Raw genomic sequence first — 6,000 nt, 5'->3', positions numbered from 1 at the left:
TATATATGTGTGTGGGAGGAAACTAGAGCACTCGGACAAAAACATCCACGCATGCAAAGGGGCAGCACTCTATCCCGTGTAGAAGAAAACAAGTGATGTTAGTTCACACTCTTCTGTACTGCATTCTACTGACGAGCCACGGTATTGCACCTCGATGCTGACACGAAGGGAGTATTGCAAGTCATGTCAAGTTTATGAAAATATGTTTAATCCCTTTTTCGCAATAAAACAGGTGTTAAGATGTTAATACACCAAAAATCAACATTTTGCAAGAAATCATGTCTGCATTAACCACAATGCTTGTGGTGAACATGCAAAAAAAATGCTCAGATAGTATATGCATCTCATCATGGGACCTTCTTTGCCAGTACCAAAATATGAGAATAGGTTTTCCCCATTTTTCTGGCAACAAAACAGGTGTTAAGATGTTAAAACACCAAATTGAAACATTTTACGAGGAATCGTTTCTACATTAACCACAATGCTTGTAGACAGAATGCAAACAAAAAAACATACACTGATAATAAATGGCATTGTCTCTGAAACTGATTGGTCCACACCAGAGACAGCTTCTTTAGAGCCTCGTTTCAAACGGTGTTAGCCCAGAGGATGCCAAAAGGCGAATCAGAATGCTTATTTAAACTGAAGGAATCCGATGAGCTGTAAAGCTCTTTTTCACACGCGGCGCCTTTGTGGTACAAATCTGCCACTCAAAGTGCTGTCACATTCGTACTCACCCGTAAAACATAACAAACATTTCTACACAATGGGAAAACTATACATTAACTAAGTTGTTTGCGCGGTCATCCACCAACCCTCCCTGCATCAACAGTGCGGGATTACAGGCCATGTGCAAATCCAGCACCGCCCGGCATTCATGGTGTCAACTCGGCGCGGGATCCCAGTTTAAACATCACCTTGATTCGTGGCTTCCCCGTTCAGTTTTCTGTTCTTAGATTTTTTAAATCAGATTTCTCGAAACGCACACGCGCACGCGATTAACCCGACGACACGAGTTCGATTCCAGCTCACGGTCAACACCATTGGCAATTATCCGAGCCGGTTCTGGGCCTCCCCTAGGTCGATCAGCCTCAAATGAGTACCTACTGCGGTGTGGAAACATCACCACTGGGGAGGGAAAGGCGGCCGTGCGTGGTGCTGGCCACTCCACTGCCTCGTGTACCGTGCCGGCCTTCACAGGTGCTACTCGCTAACAGCACTTGCCCCTACAGCCTGTTGAGGCTATGGGGGGAATTTCGTCTTTGTAGTGTGTCCCACAGCCCTCGGATAATTGGGTGCCAGGCGGCGGGGGAGGATCGATACACGGACAACCGAGACGGGCAGAGCCGCCGCCTTCGCGGATAACTGCGAGCAAAGTGGCAAAAGTGGGGAGATGATGAGAAGGTGATGAGGAGGCGGGGGTGGACTAGGAGAGCGCGCGGACGGGCGGGCGAGCGAGCGAGCGAGCGCGCCGCTGATAATTAGAATGAGTTACTCGGGCACCAGATGGGTAATGTCCCCTCTGGGAAGGAGGGGGGGGGGCGCGCTCGTAATTGGCGAAATATACAACTCTTCTCGCGGCCGTATCTGTTCCGTCGTTGCATTTCAATTCTCCAGCCCCACAACACCACCCCGTTACCCGAACCCACCTCCATCCACTTTTAACGACTCATTATTTTAGGACAACTACATGTCTGGGCAATTTATTTGAACGGTATTTTGATGGCAAAACTAATCCCGCGCTCCATAAATGTATAATGTTATTGCTCATAATCAATTGAAACGTGCTCCGTGTAATTTCATGACGGAATCGAGCATGCGAGATGAATATCGGCACGGGATGCGAACAACGTATACGACGGGTCTCTGACACCAACGACATAATTGCGCGTCGCGAGAATTCACCTGAAAACCGGAATTCACCCAAGAGCGAGAATTCACTAAAAAGGCGGAAGTGGAAGCCTTTCCAGTGAATTCACCCAAAAGCCGCAATTCACCTAAAATCCGCAATTCACCCAAAAGTCGGAATTCACCCAAAAGTCGAAATTAACCCAAAAGTCGGAATTCACCTAAAATCCGCAATTCACCCAAAAGTCGGAATTCACCCAAAAGTCGAAATTCACATAAAAGTCGAAATTCACCCAAAAGTCGAAATTAACCCAAAAGTCGAAATTAACCTAAAATCCGCAATTCACCTAAAATCCGCAATTCACCCAAAAGTCGGAATTCACCCAAAAGTCGAAATTAACCCAAAAGTCGGAATTCACCTAAAATCCGCAATTCACCCAAAAGTCGGAATTCACCCAAAAGTCGGAATTCACCTAAAAGTCGAAATTCACCCAAAAGTCGAAATTAACCCAAAAGTCGAAATTTTCCCAAAAGCGGGAATTCACCCAAAAGTCGGAATTCACCCAAAAGTCGGAATTCACCTAAAAGTCGAAATTCACCCAAAAGTCGAAATTAACCCTAAAGTCGAAATTTACCCAAAAGCGGGAATTCACCCAAAAGCCGCAATTCACCCAAAAGCCGCAATTCACCCAAAAGTCGGAATTCACCCAAGGTGCATGCGGCGCAGACGAGGAGGCACAGAGAGAGGGATTGACACCGCCGTCTCCTTGAGTGAGTCGCGTCTCCGCTCTCCGAGATTCGCAAGCCGCAGGAAAACAAAGCTGACGACTCAGCTGCCAGGAGGGGCATTAGAGCGCTAATTAAATCTACACAGCGTGGGCCTAATGCTCGCTGCCGTGAAATGTAAAGGCGTCCTCATTACAGACAGCTGTGGTGGAGCTGCGCCGTACGCGTTCAGGGGTAGATCAGGAGCGTGCCAGGGTGACTCCTATACAAGGATGATTGTGTGGTCGGGTGCTCACTGTCCTTCTGGACTCCGACCGCCAACGCTTTCCTCTGGCTTGGAGGGTTTGTTACCGCGCGTTGTTCGGCATGCGGTGCGAGAACCGAAAGCTACCGGCCCCGTGGACCGAAACGTCGGACGCCGTGCCAGACAGCATGCAGCACGACGCCGCCGGAGAGAGCTACGCAAAACCCCACCATGATGCGTCTTGCTGCTCGACAAATATATCCTCGCGGTGACTTTAACTTGCCGTGGCGCAGTATCAGACAATGAAGCTGTGGCACGGATTCTACATTTGAAAAGGGGGAGGTTCGTTAATGTACTGTTACGTGCATGCTCTCGTGTCCAGACCACAAAGATGCACGAGGTTCATTTAGAAGCGGCGCGAGGGGGTGGGTGGTGAAGGTCGGTATATACGCGCACACACACACACACAGGGTCTGTGCGGAGTCCGCGTCAATGCGCGCACACGCGCACACGCGCACACGCGCACACGCGCACACGCGCACACGCGCACACGCGCACACGCGCACACGCGCACACGCGCACACGCGCACACGCGCACACGCGCATCCCCTCGCCGTTATTAATTCGCGGGCATAAACCAGCAACAACAACAACAACAACATTTACTGCGGGTCATAACGACGGGCCTCCTATAAACAACGCGCGTAAATTCACTGCGTTATTATCTCCGCCCCCCGCCCCCTGCCCCCCATACGTTTTCATTTGTGGCTTGAGGGCTCCACCAACGTTCCGTCCTCGCAACCCCGGGCGGCGGCGGCGGCGGCGGCGGCGGCGGCGGCGGCGGCGGCGGCTCCCCCGTCTCCGTCCCCGTCCCGCTAACGAGGAGGACGCGAACGGGGGGAGGAAGGACGGGGCGGCGCGGAGAGCGCGCGGCAGATTTAACCCGCCGCTAGATCATCTCCGAATAAACAGCGCGGGGGGGGGGAGGGGAGTTGGTGGGGTGGGCGCCCTAATTATTAGGGCATCATTAAATATTAATGGCAGCGCGCGCGCGAACCGCCCGTGATGAACGGGCGGTTCGCGGGCACTTCGTCTGCCCCAACGACCGCGCGTCGTCCAGGTGCTCTGCGCTGCGCCCCGCCGCGCTAAACTGCCGTTTGTGCAAGTCTGCATGACCTTAACGATGCTAATTAAGTATTTTTATGGCAGAGAGAGTCGGAATGATGGTTAAGGTCAGGTGATTAGGGCGGCTGCTGTTAGCTTTCAAAGCCCCCAGGCTCGAATTTTCCCCCTCCCCGCGACTCCATAATTTGTGCCAGGTGATTACGGGAGACATCGCAGGCACGAGTAACTCCGTGCCCCGCCTGCACCGTGACAGACACAGCAGCGATGGAACCGGGATAGCGTCTGGCCTCTGTTTTATTGAGAAGCTCTCTCTGGCTCCCTTGAAAGCACCTGCGTATCCCCCCCCCCCACCTCTCCTCATGACCCCACACCCCCCACCTTACGCCTCACACCCAGACCACCACACATCCTGTATTTAGTTCATGAGCCCAGACCAAATAATTTAACTTTAGCGGTTACCACTTGCGGTGGCATAGCTTTAACGGTTCCCATTTATTGATGTGGTCAAAACAGAGGATTATGTGATAACCATTCGAAATGAGTTGGTTATCAAATAATCCACTTATCGGGCAGTATAATTACATCGGTGCTACTCGTGCATTGATACCATTCGGTGGTATTAATGTCCACTCTGAGCCGTGGACTATTTTACTGTCCACAGGCGGCCAAGAAGGATGATCTGCTGCGCGCTTTCCTGTAGACAGAATACCCTATGGCTAGCAATTCATAATGTTATATGTGTATCAGTGAGCACATAATTGCATTTTCAGATTTTGCGTTTGTTATATATCATATAAATGTTGTCTTTGGCCGGTATTAAACCTCTCCTCGGTCGCCCTAAAACACTATAATTGCTTATTAAGATACCATTCACAAATCACAATGTGTGCACAGACTAAGTGCGCATAATGAAGAGCTGAAAGCCCTAATCCTGTAATTCATAGTTTGGTTTCACAGCAATACCCCAGCGGTGCTTTCTCCTGAAATTAATATTTGGCACCTTCCAGACTGAATCCACTGTGATAAATGGAGCAGCGATGGGGGCAGCGAAACTGCGGAGAGCAATGTTTGACACGGTATCAAACGTTGATAGCACCGTAGTTGGTCTACGCATCGTGTTGATTCATTAAATTGTCAAGCTTTCAATAGAACTGCCTCGTCTCAACCATAGCGTGTCTGTCGACCTCGTATTGCGATGTCCCAGCACTGCATAGCCTGAACGGTATGTTAAGGCTTACACAGGGGATCGTTGTCTTCGCTTGAGTGGGCGGGGTCTGCTGTTATGATCTGCGGCGTGGTGGGTCAACCAAGTGTTTCTGGCGGAACGAGGCCTCGTCATGTGGGTGTAGGAGCCAATGAGTCGAGTTCACGGGCACAGGAGCCATGGCCGTGGTTGATTCACGTCACCTTGCTGAAGAGGGGACAAGGGAGAGAGTAAAACAATTCCCGGGAATGTTTGTTGTCGTCTCAGGTGGTGTGAGTGTCTCTCTCTGTCTCTCGGTGTCTCTCTGTGTCTCTTGTTCATGTCTACACGGTGCTTAGTCCACGGGACCAGACCAGACACTATCAATTGGTCAGTACCACCCGGGGTGGCGTAACTCGAGCTGTTCCAGTTTCTTCATGAGGCCAATAACAGTGCATTACTAGGTAACCATTTGTAACGAGCGGGGTTATCAAATAATCCAATCTCATCGGCAGTATGATAAATACGTAATAATCCACTCTCATCTTCAGTATAAATACATAATAATCCATTCTCATCGGCAGTATAATAAATACATAATAATTCACTCTCATCGGCAGTAAAAATACATTGGTGCTACTGACGCATTGAGTACCTGAGTTGATATCAATTCCCGCTCTGGTCTATTGCCTAAATGGGGGTAGGGAGGGGGGAGAGCGTTGGGTACCACAATCACAATCAGAATATTTATTAATACCTTTTGAATCCGATGAGCTACGCGGCTATTTTTGTTCACACCGACCCGAACTGGCCGCCTCGCCACCCCGAGGGAGTTATCAGCACGTCCAGGGCTCGGCCACGGCGATATAGAGAT

The sequence above is a fragment of the Lethenteron reissneri genome, chromosome 21, assembly GCF_015708825.2.
Source record: "Lethenteron reissneri isolate LAM-NWPU_2019-01 chromosome 21, ASM1570882v1, whole genome shotgun sequence".
Classification (NCBI taxonomy): Eukaryota; Metazoa; Chordata; class Hyperoartia; order Petromyzontiformes; family Petromyzontidae; genus Lethenteron; species Lethenteron reissneri.
Note: the sequence above shows the minus strand (reverse complement) of the source record.